This window comes from Dasypus novemcinctus, chromosome 25, assembly GCF_030445035.2.
Source record: "Dasypus novemcinctus isolate mDasNov1 chromosome 25, mDasNov1.1.hap2, whole genome shotgun sequence".
Classification (NCBI taxonomy): Eukaryota; Metazoa; Chordata; class Mammalia; order Cingulata; family Dasypodidae; genus Dasypus; species Dasypus novemcinctus.
The window spans coordinates 13,990,304-14,003,209 of NC_080697.1; the positions used below are offsets into that span (position 1 = coordinate 13,990,304).

Consider the following 12,906-nt stretch of genomic DNA (forward strand, 5'->3'; position numbering starts at 1 on the left):
TATCAGAGGGAGACGGAAACCTTCACTATTTATATATTGAAGGGAGATAAAGAAACCCTTTAATCCCTACAGATTAAAAGAAACATCTGCTAGGCAGCATTCCAAACTCCCTAACCCACCATTCTCTAGTCATTATCAGGGAAAGTTTTCACCTCTAGGGCTTCCTATTGGTCCCTGCACCTCCCTCGGACCCTCAACCCCCTCCCACTATCATTTCCCTACCTAGGAAAGTTCTGGATAAATTCAAGGCCCCCTCTTCCAGGAATGGGCTGAAGTCTGCTCTTCAGAGCCCCTCCATTGGGAGAGCTTCTCAATAAATTCTTTGCTTATGGTCATATCAGTCTACATGTCCCAGTGAATGCTGTTTTTCTCCAACAAAAAACCAACAGGTTTAAAGAGAAAAGTTAGTTACTGACAATTCTTGGTGAAAAAAATAAGTTGCATACTAATATAAGCTGCCTTCATGATTACCAAGACCAACTCTGCATCAGTTTTTTTTTTCAAAAATAGGCTTCAAGATACACCAAAAAAAAGTATAGACACTTTTTTTTTAGGAGGTACCGGAGATTGAACCCAGGACCTTGTACATGGGAAGCAGGTAATCAATCATTGAGCTACATATGCCCCTCCAATGAGAATTGGTTTATTGGTTTTTCCATTTGTTTGTTTTGTTTTTAGGGGGTACCGAGGATCTAACCTGGGACCTCATGCATGGGAGGCAGGCACTCAACCACTTGAGCTACATCCACTCTCCTAGACACGCCTTAGTAGTAAAAATTTAACAGTGAGGTTTAAAGATATAGCAAAAGCCAAATATGACAACACACATGAATAATTTATAACATAAGTCTTTTAAATCCCAGAAAACAAGAATGGGGAGATCTCACTGATAACATAGCCTGTAGTTTTTCTAGTTTTAGGGGGTTTTTTAATGGAGAAAATAAAACTTTATAGAAAGACATTTAAAGGGCCTACACAAATACAGAGCTATACCATGTTCACAGATTGGAAGATGCAATATTGTAAAGATGGCATGGCTCCCAAAATTAATCTATACACCCAAACAAAGTCTCAATAGGATTTTTTTGTTTTACTTTGTTTACTGTAGAATTCGTCAATCTAATTTTAGACGTTGCACGGAAGAGCAAATGGCAAAGAAGAGTCAGGATACTCTCAAGGAAAAAAAATTTGGTGGTGATGTTAGGGTTGGAAGTAGGATCTGCCCTCTGAGATACAGACTTTTTTCTAAAGTTGTAGTCATCAGGAGAGTTTAATACTGGTACGAGGTTAGTCAGAGTGATCAGTGTATCAGAACAAAGCCCACTAAGAAACCCACCTCCACCCACCCCCATGCACAAACTGATTTATGAAAGAGCCAGCATTTACAGATCAGTGGGGAAAGGATGGATTTTTCAGTAAATGGTTCTTGAGACAACCACTTTCCATACGGAAAAAATATTAAATAGGATTTCTACTTCACAATTTTCACAAAAATCAGTTGAGGGCAGCCTAAGGACAGATGTTAAAAGGAAAACTAAAAAACTTTTACAAGGCAGTACTGGAGACTATCTTTATGACTTCTGGTAGGAAATGATTCTGTCCCCCCTCTCCAAGCCAACCTGTATTAGCTTTCTAAGACACCCTTTCAAAAACAGTCATGTTACTTCCAGCAGGGCATAAGCAAATGGTAAGCAACATTTTACAACTTCCAAACTCCCCTCCAAAAAAAGTCACAGTAAAATTTAGAGAAGTCTTCTTTTGTTCCTTTGAATTGGAAAAATTTTTGACCAGGGTAGACATTTCACATAAGGCTGTAGTTTAAGAGCTTTTCAGAGACCAACTCTAACGTGGAAGAAATGAACTAAAAAGTAGGATTGTCAATGGGCAATCGGCAAACGGAAAAAGGAATCTCGGCTGGTTTGAATGACACTGTCTTGATGTCATCACCAGAAAGTCTGTACTGCCTGAGTATTGTTACCTAACACAGTTGTTCTTAGGGGTGCCAGGGACACATCAACTCTCGTTTCAAGTCTCTGCTGATAGCATCAGAGAAGAGGACATGAAGTCTTGCTTCCCCACATGACCAGGCTTCTGTGCCAAAATGTCAGGGAATTCCTCCTGGGAACAAAGAACAGTCTTCAAAATACAGGATAGAAAATTCTATTTTCCCAATTTCAGTCATCTTCTGAGAAACATGCTATTAGTGGTACTTGACCTTTCCACAAAAGACAACAATGAAGCAGTCTGTATACTAACAACATAACAACAAAAAGGTAAACTGAACTTCCACATTTTTATAAACCTTGATTTTAAAAATAGCATTTCAAACAGTAGAGTCACTAGGAGTACAAAGCTATCAAAACCGTACACTTCACTTGGCATCTCCAGTGCTTTCACTTTCTGTGTCTGCACTGTGGAGACATGTCTGTTTTTTGCAGGGTTATTCCCATCCTTACCAGCATCTGCTTTTCTCTTTCTCCCTCTGGGTAGTTTCTCTCCCTTCTTGGCCAGAGCCTTCTTGGGCCTGGGCGCTGGTTTTGGAGGGGCAGCCTTAGTAGACAACCATGCTGATGCCTGTGACTCATGCTTCCCCTTCACTTGGTCACCTTTAGCATCGCCTTCTGCCTCTCTCTTGGGCATGATGGCAATAGTGCTTGAGAGGTGGTTGTGCTAGTCCAGAGGGTGCCTCTATCTTACTCACACTGCTCTAGAAAAGACTTTAAGAGGCTGATCAGCAGACTAGCTCACACTCCAGAGACCTCAGGCTTTTGGGTGGAATAACAAGATATCTTTCCTACAAAACAGTCTGATCCAATTAACATGTATAATAGTCAGTCAAAGGGGTGCTGACCCAAAGTACCAGAAATCTGTTGACTTTTACAAAGGGTATTTATTTAGGGTAAAAGCTTACATTTACAAGGCCCTAAAGAGTCCAACTCAACCGTTACTTCCTTACCAAACTTTGTTGCCATGTGTTGAAGCAAGATGGCGGGCGACGTCTGTGAGGGTTCAGCCTTCATCTTCCCTCTTAAGGCTCTGTGGGTCCAGCTTCTTCCTATCTCAGCTGCAGGCTGGCATAGGGCTCTCTCTTCCAAGGGCTCATCTCTCTGGGCTCAGCTGCTGTTCTCTTCACAAGGTCAGCTACAAACTATCAGCAAATGGCTGGCCACATGTCAGGCAGCAGTCAGAGGCCAAGCACCAGAGCACATGTCCTGGTTTTAAACAGGTGCTGCCAGCGGCTTTTCAATCCTTGTCTCACAGAACCCCCCTCCCCCAGGGCTGCAGGGTTCCCAGCTGCTCCCTGGTTGCGCAGGTGCCCTTTGACCTGGGCAGGGGCTAGAGCAGACAGTAGAGTGGCACGTGGAGCCCAGCAAGGCCAGGAACCTAGTTTTTCTTCTTTCCTACCTAGTTGTTTTATCTAGATAAATCTGGCAATCAATGAATACATGTATAAATCTGGGTAATTTTTTTTCTTTGATTCAATTGCTACGTGTATTAGTTAGCCAAAGAGGCGCTGATGCAAAATACCAGAAATCAGTTGGTTTTCATAAAGGGTATTTATTTGGGGTGGGAGCTTACAGATATCAGGCTGTAAAGCATAAGTTACTTCCCTTACCAGTCTATTTCCACGTGTTGGAGCAAGATGGCTGCCGATGGCAGCCAGGGTTCCTCTCTTCCCAAGTCATCTTCTCTCTGGGCTTAGGGTTCCTCCCTTCCCAGGGCTCCAGCTTCAGCATCAAACTCCAACATTAAGAACTCCTAACTCTGTCCTTCACCATGTCTTTTTATGTGAGTCCCCACCCACCAAGGAATGGGGACTCAATGCCCCACTGGCACAAGAGGTTTACCCGATTAAGTAATTATCCAATATAATCTAATATGCCCAGAGGAGAAAATCAATTTACAAACATAATCCAATATTTCTTTTTGGAGTTCATCAATAATATCAAACTGCTACACTACCATTTCTTCCTGTTTACCATTCCCTTCATTTTCTCTGACAACATTTTCCTTTGGTTTGACCAGTTGAACTCAGAAGGTTTGGACCTTAAAGTGAGTTATCAACTCTTATTTGAATAGGACTTGGGAAATCCAATTCTAGAAAAGGCAAATTTTAAAAACTGAAGTGGCCTGACAACGTTAAGCATCCATTCACAATGTGGCAATGCCTCTGGAGAACGGCTCCTCTTGGGTCCCATGGCCCAGCAAGGCGAGGTGCTGGGTGAGGTGCTGGGTGAAAGCTATGTGTGCAAACACCCACCCATGTAGCTTTCAATCAATACAAAGCACCATTTGAAGCCATTTCAGAAGGATTAAAAAGCTATTTGATTTCTATTGGCCTGTTTTGCTTCTTGAACTGCCTGGGAAGGCTGTTCATGGAAGAGAAGATAAAATAGTTAATTGGTTGCTACTCCAAGCTCTTTAGACTTCAGCACTTCTTGCTCTTCAGGCCTTAGCAGGTTTTTTTTTGTTTGTTTTATTTTGTTTTTTGTTTGTCAGCAGTAATGGTATATTTCATTACTATCACCAGTCTAGTAGGACCAATGGCCCCAGGGACTGGAGTGAGGTAACTGGCTTTCTTCCTGACTATTTAATAACAAGGAACAGCAATCTACTAGCACCTACTCAAATTTCAGGAATATCGCTTTTTCCCCAGAACTGTTTTAACATTCCAGGTCTGTCATCTCTTTTCTCAATCTAAAAATGAGAGAGCTTCAAAACTCACATCTCCAATCAACTTGGCCATAGGGGTTATGGGATCTTCAACCACCACATCAATGACTACTGCTCCTTCCTTGATCATATCTGCTGTGATCAGATTTGGAATGCTTGCGGCAGGTACCACAATATCTGCAAGAACTGTATGTTTCTTCAGTTGGGCTTTGGGAGCATAGTGATGAGATACTGTCACAGTGGCATCACCTCCAGGAGGTTCACCTGTCCCATCCGTGTGTAGCAAAATTTCAATGGGCGGTCCAACATTCTTTCCAGCCACAACCACATTCTTCCCTAGGGTTGGGCTTCTAGTCAGCTTAATTATTCCTACACTCCTCATCAGGTAGCAGAGAACATGGAATACTAGTCCAAACATATTCACTGTCCATTAATTACACAAAAGCCATCTATTTCTTGTCTGGAGAAACAGCATTTGCAGATCTTTCTCTTATCAATGTGCTCTGAAAGAGGCACAAGAACAAGGATGCATCATAATTTAGCTTATTGCTCAAGTCCAACAATTCTTCCTCTGAAATAGAAGCTGGTTTCAAAATCATTTCACTGATAATTCTCAACTGCCAAGAGGTGGAAGGGGTGATGGCGGGTATGGCAGCTCTGCACAAGGCAGAGCAGTCGGGCAGCCACTGTGGACACAAGAGAGTATGCCGCCATGCTGGTATCGCGCTCAGGCCGGGCTCCCCCAGTGTTCTTATCTTTAGCTTTTTCCACTTGGGATGGTAGTATTTCCAAGGGATGGCTCTGGAAAAACTATGTGGAGATTTTTGCCCTAGGTTTAAAAGCAGCTTTTTGGTGTCCCACTCTTAAATATGAGCAGATTGCAAAGAATTACCAAACATTTGAGGAAAACTTTGTATTACTAAAGAGAGGATAAAACAAACAGGAAAAGCCAATTGGAGGAAAGAAATACTACACAGGAAGAAGAAAACTTAAAATAATGAAGGAAAAAATAAATATTATTGATATCCTCAGAGAGATGAGCTAACTTTCCATCTATGAAACAAGAACTGCTACATTTTTTTTTAAAACTCAAAGAAGGCAAAACAGCTTTTGGAAATTAAAAATCAAATATAGAAATACCAACTAGGAAAGAAATAAAAGAATTTACAGTATAGTCTAGGAGGCCCAATACCTGAACAGGAGTCTATAAATAAACATAGGGGAGAAAACATCCATGCTAGGCACAAACTGAAGATTCTAAAAGCATCTGAAAAGGAAAAAAAAATTAGGAAAATGGATCAAGAATCAGAACGACACTGGACTTCTCAACAGCAACAAAGGATATAGATGGCAATAGGGTCTAGTAACAGAGGATTCAGAATAAGAGAAAGGTGAAGGATGATAGTAATGGAAGATTGAAAGAAAACGGTTACACAAGACCTTGGTATATACCAATGCAAAACTGGATGAAGTTAGAATGCTCTAGGAGAAATTTTCCCAAGAAGGGAGAATGCTACAATATCATATATTTGAGAATACTAATAAGAAAATTGGACTGTGGGGAAAAATCAGTGGTTAATATATAAAAAACTGGGTAAACAACAATGAAGACTATTATTAACAAAAAGGTGCACAAGAAAGGAAAAATAATCATAGTTTTTTGATGGCTCAGTTGTCATAATTTAAATACTGAGAGAGCTCACTGAAATTAGAACCACAAAGGAAGGACGAGACAAGAAGTATAGGTGTGTACTTGGGGCAGGTATGTTTAGACTACTCTTCTCTATAGTGGGAAATCAAAATTGCAAAAACTGAAAAATCAAAAAGTAGCCATATGAGAATATTATTTAGAAATAAAGATATTCCTACCAAAATAATGTTCCAGGTATTGAAAACAATTGGCTTGAGGAGACTATGTCTTTTTGAGGAGTGGGGAGGACATCAACGGACTATTGTATTTTATAACAAGCCTTTTAAGAACTACTTTATTCTTTAAACTATTATATATACATGCATTTCCAATTCAAAAAAGAAAATTTTAAAGCAGGATTAAAATCACCTTTTTTTAATGGATACATGCAAATGTAGCAGCAGTAATAATTAAAATAACTAAAACTGAACATTTACTGTGTGCCTGACTTTATGTGAGATGACTCAACTATGTCAACCTCCCAGTAAACACGCATGAGGTTGGTGCTTTCATCCCCATCTTACAGTTAAATAAACTAATGTGAAGAGACGTGAAATGATTTATTCCATGCCATACACCCAAGAAGGGACAGAGCTAGGATTCAAACTAAGACGATCTGGTTTCAGCATACTATTACCTTCTAGAATCAAAGAATAAAAACATGGACAGGAAGAACACTCATCAAAGCCACGAAGTGGCTCTGCCTCTGGGGATAAAAAGGAATGAGCCTGGGGAGGGATAAAAAGTGTTCGACCGTAGTCATCTATTCTTTAAAAACAAATACGACAAACTGTTAATATTTAATTCTAGATGGTGGGAGCGTACATGTTATTATTCTCTCCAATATTCTATAGTTGTAAAAATATTTATTAATAGGGGGAAAACCTGAAGAAAGGCAAATGAATTTATCATTTGCTTTAATGACAGACTGATTTACAAAGCTGATTTATGGAAAGGAACTTTATTTAAAGGCTAAATTATTGGAATAATTGCAAGATAAAACTGGGAATGTTTTATCATGACCATATCATTGGAAGAGATTTAGATGAAAAAGGGTTGATCATGGGGATTGAGGGGGCAAATGGCTCTTCCTTAGTTACTGCCTAAAGGTCATCTTCTCAGAGACAACACTGCTGTCCACTCATCTAAGAAAGCCCCCACACGCACTAGGCAGAGTAATCTAAGCTCTGAAGCCACAGCACATGATAGAATCCCAGCCACCTGTGTAACCTTGGGAGAGATGCTTTATCATGCTTTATCTCAGTTTCCCCTTCTGTTAAGTGGGACCAACAACAGTGCTTATCTCACATAGCTGCACTGATGATTCTATGACTTAATGCTTAAAATAGTACCTGGCACTCAGATGTTCCCTGCTATCATACTATCACATTTATTGTCATCCAAGCATTTATCACTATTAGATAATCTTATTTGTTTACTCTTTGCCCACTAGATTGTAAGCTTCCAAGAGAACCAGAATCTTGCTGTCCTGTCCTCAGTTGTAGCTCCAGTGCCAGTAACTGTGCTTGGCAAACAGTAATGCTCAAATAAATTTAAGTAGATGTTGATCTGGTGGTACAGAACTGCTGGTACTTTCTCCTGTAGCTGTCACGTTATTTCACTTCTCAGTCTATGCTTTTGGTGTTCCTTCTGCATGGAAGTCCCTTCCCATCTAGATTAATCCTAACTCACCTCAGGCATCAGATTTCCCAGGAGGGAAGCCCTTGATATTGGGCTACAGGCTCGTCCTCTGTACACCTTATGCACATGCCTTAGCATAGCTCAATCTCAACACATGCCGTACTGTGTTGAAATAATGTTTGTGTGTCTGCCCCCACAAGTAGTCAAGCATAGAGCTTAAGAGCAGTAACTTGGGAGCCAGCCTGCCTGCATTTGAACACTGGCCATACAAAATACTTGAGCAAGTTACTTAACTGATGTCTATTTCCTAGCCTATAAAATGGAGGTAATAGCAGCACCTATCTCTCAAAAAAGTTCTCAAAGGACGAAAAGCCTATATATTTGTACAGAAATAAGTCCCTACGACATAGTAAATATGATATATTAAATGTTACTTTAAGTCTCCTGAAGATATGCACAATGTCAGATTCACCTTTATCCTAGCACTGTGTACGCACTGAATAAATGTTTAAATGTTGACTGAACTGACAGCTATAGGACTAGTCCAAACAAAAATCAGTGCCCAAATGAAGGTACTAGCAATAAAGATGGAGGAATAGTGTATGGATATGAGACACGTTTGGGGGGAAAAGAAGTCAAAGAACATGTGGTCACGATTAGGACGAAATCAGCCATTAAAAAGGAGACAAATTTTAGGATGACACCTAGGTTGCCGGTTTCGGATACTTGGTGGTTTATGGTTCTATTCCCAAAAGAGGGACTATAAGGAAAGCAAGGAGAAAAGAAGAGAGTTCTTTGCAAATTTTTACAACAAAATGCTTCACTCAGTGCTTAAAGACAGAAGAACACTTAAAAAAATAATCTGAACTCTCATCAACCCTGACAGAAATCTGGAACATTCTGTCCAAAAGAACTTTAAGCTCCATGAAGACAGACACTTTGCTGTTTTGTTCACTGCTGGTTCATGGTAGGCACTTAATATATACTGGGCAAATGAATGACAGAATGATGTAGGAAAATTTCAACTTTCCATCTCTATCAAACCAAAAATTTCAAACTTTTCATCTCAATCAAACCAATAAACATCCACTATGTGCTCAGCAATGTTCTAAATTTCTACAGGAAATACAAAAGAAATAAACTTCCTCTGTGTTTTGCCAAAAAAAAACAAGCAAAAAATTGGCAGGGAGAAAAAAAATTAAGGTTATTATTAAATATATTATTCATGTCAACTTAGCCTTAGCACTAAGCAGACAATCAAAGTATTTGTTAAATGAATAAGTTACTAAGATTTGTATAACAAGAGTAATTTATGGCCTCAGCACAAAACAGGTTCAGAGCAGGAAGGAAGAGTGAGGCTAAAAAGCGAGATGTATGGATAGAGAATCTAAGCCCAGTCCTGAAATATGAACAGGATATCAATAGATGAAGAAAAGATAGTCCAGGTGACTGTTGTGAATAAAATGCTATGATGTGATATGAAGGGTCACAGAAATGGAGAAAAGTTTTGGTAAAGTCGGGTTACACTTAGAAAAGCCACATTGAACAAAAGGCAAACAAAATGCCAACTCTTTGTTACCTTTCCTCATTTTCCCCATTCCTAAACAGAATTAATTGGTTCCCTTCCCAGAACTCTGAACAACACTATTCTAGTTCCTTCTATTAGAGTCCTTGTCCCACTGGATCATTACTACTGGTATACACATTGTTTTAGTTTACCAAAGGGCTGCCAAAGCAAAGTACCAGAAATGTGCTGGCTTTTATAAAGGGGATTTATTTAGGGTAAAAGCTTACAGTTCCAAGTCTGTGGAAAGTGCAACTCAAGGGACCATAAACGGCGCTCTCAGCCAAGTCAGCTGCCATGTGTTGAAGCAAGATGGCGGGCATCTCTGCAGAAGCCTCTGCCTTCCCTTCCGGGCTGTACCGTCCTCCGGAGCTCGGCTGAAGGCAACCAGGCATAGGGCTTGTCTCTCACCGGGTCTCTTCTTTCCGGCTCGGCTGCGCTGCTGTCTTCCTGACTTTAGCTGCAAGCTATCAGGCAAATGGCTCATCGCTCCCTGGAGCCTCAGCTGCTAGATCCTCTCCTATCTTCACACGGCAAGATTAAAAATGGTAGAGCTCCCCTTTCCCTCCATCCGTCTGTGTGTCTGTTTATATCAAACCCAACAAAGTGGCAGAGATACCTCACTGATGCAGTCCTATCAGAAGCCCTAAATCAATCTTACCGAATAATCTTATCAAAGACCCTTCCAGGGTACTTAAGGCATTCAAAGGGTGTCAACACCCATAGAAGTAGATTAGTTTACAAAGTATTTCTCTTTAAGGGATTCACAAAGTATTTTCAAACTGCCACATGAACCAAACTCTCCTGGTAGACCATCAACTAGGTAAGGATAGGAAATGTGTCATCCATGTATCCCATATGCCTAGCATACTGCCTGGGACAAAACAGATATAATGAATATGGAGGTGAGAGAGGGAATTTATGTATGAAAAAGGAGCCAACAGATAATGGTGAAGGTGTTAGAGCATAGGAATAACATAAAATATTTAAAACATTAGTCTCTTATTTTACTGTTGTTTGGTATCCTATGGAAAGTAAAACTGGAGCTATAAAACCCCACTTCATCTTCAGAATCCTGAAACTTTGATGCAATTACATACTTCTGACCTAAACATTCACGTAGAATTTTTTTGGTACTTGCTGTTTCTCAGTTACTTTTGATATACATAAACAATCAGACGTAAAAATTATACAACCTACAAAATCAAGACCAAAGTCTTGTCAAATTCAAAAAGTTCCTGCTTACTGTTAATCAAAAATTGGACAAGCTTTTTTTGCAATGGGTTTGTCACCAGAACACAGGTGTTGTGAAAACCACCACTACACCTTAAGCCGAACTTGGAAAGGAAAAGACTCGTACCCACACTGTCCTCGTTGGACACGTTAGGTTTGGGCAAGCCCACACTACTGGACACCTAATCTACAAAGGTGGTGGATTCAATGAAAGAACTGTTGAGAAATAGGAGGAGGAGGTTGCCGAGATGGACAAGGGCTCCTTCCAGGAGGCCTGCGTTTTGGATAAACTGAAAAGCTGAACTGAGTGTGGGATCACCACCAATACGTTCTTGGGGAAACCTGAGGCCAGTCAGAGTTATATGCCCATTATTGATGCCCCAGGGGACACAGACTTTATAAAAAACATGATCAGAGGCATGTATCAGGCTGGCTGAGCTGTCCTGGCTGTGGCTGCTGGTGTTGGTGAATTTGAAGCTGGGATCTCCAAGAATGGGCAGACCCATGAGCATGACCTTCTGGCTTAGACACTGGGTGTGGAATGACAAACTGTTCGGTTGACCAAGTGGACTCCACTGAGCCACCCTACAGCCAGAAGAGAAAGGAAACCGCGAAGCAAGTCAGCACCTACATTAAGAAAGTTGGCTACAACCCTCATAGAGTAGCATTTGTGCCAATTTCTGGCTGGAATGGTGACACCGTGCTGGCGCCAAGTGCTAACAGGAATGGAGAGTCACTCATAAGGACGGCAACATCAGGGGAATCACATGGCTTGAAGCTCTGGACAGCATCCTGCCACCTACTACCTGTTCAGCTGACAAACTTTGTGCCTGCTCTTCCAGGATGTCTACAAAATTGTTGGTACCAGCACTGTCAACTGGGGGCTGAGGAGACCAGTGTTCTCAAACCAGGCATGGAAGTGACCTTTGCTCCAGCCAGCATTATAATTGAAGTTAAGTCTGTTGGAATGCACCATGAAGCTTTGAATGAAGCTCCTTCGGGAGACAACACAGATTTCAGTGTCATGAACATCATGACAACGTGGCTGCTGACAGCAAAATGACCCATCAAAGAAGCAACTGGCCTCATTGCTCAAGTGATTATCATGAACCATCTAGGCCAAATCAGTACTGGCCATGCACCTGTGCTGGGTTGTCACCCAGCTCACACTGCTTGCACGTTTGCTGAGCCGAAGAAGATTGAATCACTGTTCTTCTAAGAAGCTGGAAGATGGCCCCAAACTTCTGAAATCGGGTGCTGATGCCATCACTGATATAGTTCCTAGCAAGCCCATGTATGTTGAGAGCTTCTCCATCCTCCACTGGGTCGTTTTGCTATTTCTGATGAGGCAGACAGTTGCTGTGGATGTTACCAAGGCAGTGCACAAGAAGGATGTTGGAGCTGGCCAGGTCACCAAGTCTGCCCAGAGAGTTCAGAAGGCTAAACGAGGGAAGCAAACTTGGCCCAGTGATTAGGGCATCCGTCTACCACATGGGAGGTCCGCGGTTCAAACCCTGGGCCTCCTTGACCCGTGTGGAGCTGGCCCACGTGCAGTGCTGATGCACGCAACGAGTGCTGTGCCACGCAGGGGTGTCCCCAGTGTAGGAGAGCCCCACGCGCAAGGAGTGCACCCTGTAAGGAGAGCCGCCCAACATGAAAGAAAAGTTCAGCCTGCCCAGGAATGGCGCCGCACACATGGAGAGATGACACAGTAAGATGATGCAACAAAAAGAAACACAGATTCCCAAGCCGCTGACAACAACAGAAGTGGACAAAGAACACACAGCAAAGAGACACAGAGAACAGACAACTGGGGTGGGCGGGGGAAGGGGAGAGAAATAAAATAAATAAATCTTAAAAAAAAAAAAAGAAAAAAGAAGGCTAAATGAATATTATCCATTGCATCTGCTGCCCCAGTCTTAGTGGTGGAAGGTCTCAGAACTGTTTTGTCTCAGTTGGTCACTTATGTTTAATAATAAAAAATAGTTAATGACAACAATGTATTATAAAATATTCAGAAGGAAGGAATATTTGTGGACCACATTTTTCTACTGTGTGGCAATTTTAAGTTATTTTTTTTAAATCAGTACTTTTTAAATGGAAA

The 12,906-nt window shown here is 41.2% G+C and overlaps 2 pseudogenes; one reads left to right on the top strand and one right to left on the bottom strand.

Moving 5' to 3' along the window:
* Positions 1 to 4,264: 4,264 nt before the first annotated feature.
* LOC101416656 (bifunctional methylenetetrahydrofolate dehydrogenase/cyclohydrolase, mitochondrial-like) lies at positions 4,265 to 5,388 on the bottom strand (annotated as a pseudogene).
* A 5,821-nt stretch (positions 5,389 to 11,209) lies between these two features.
* Positions 11,210 to 12,277, top strand: LOC101416225 (elongation factor 1-alpha 1 pseudogene; annotated as a pseudogene).
* The last annotated feature ends 629 nt before the right edge of the window (positions 12,278 to 12,906 follow it).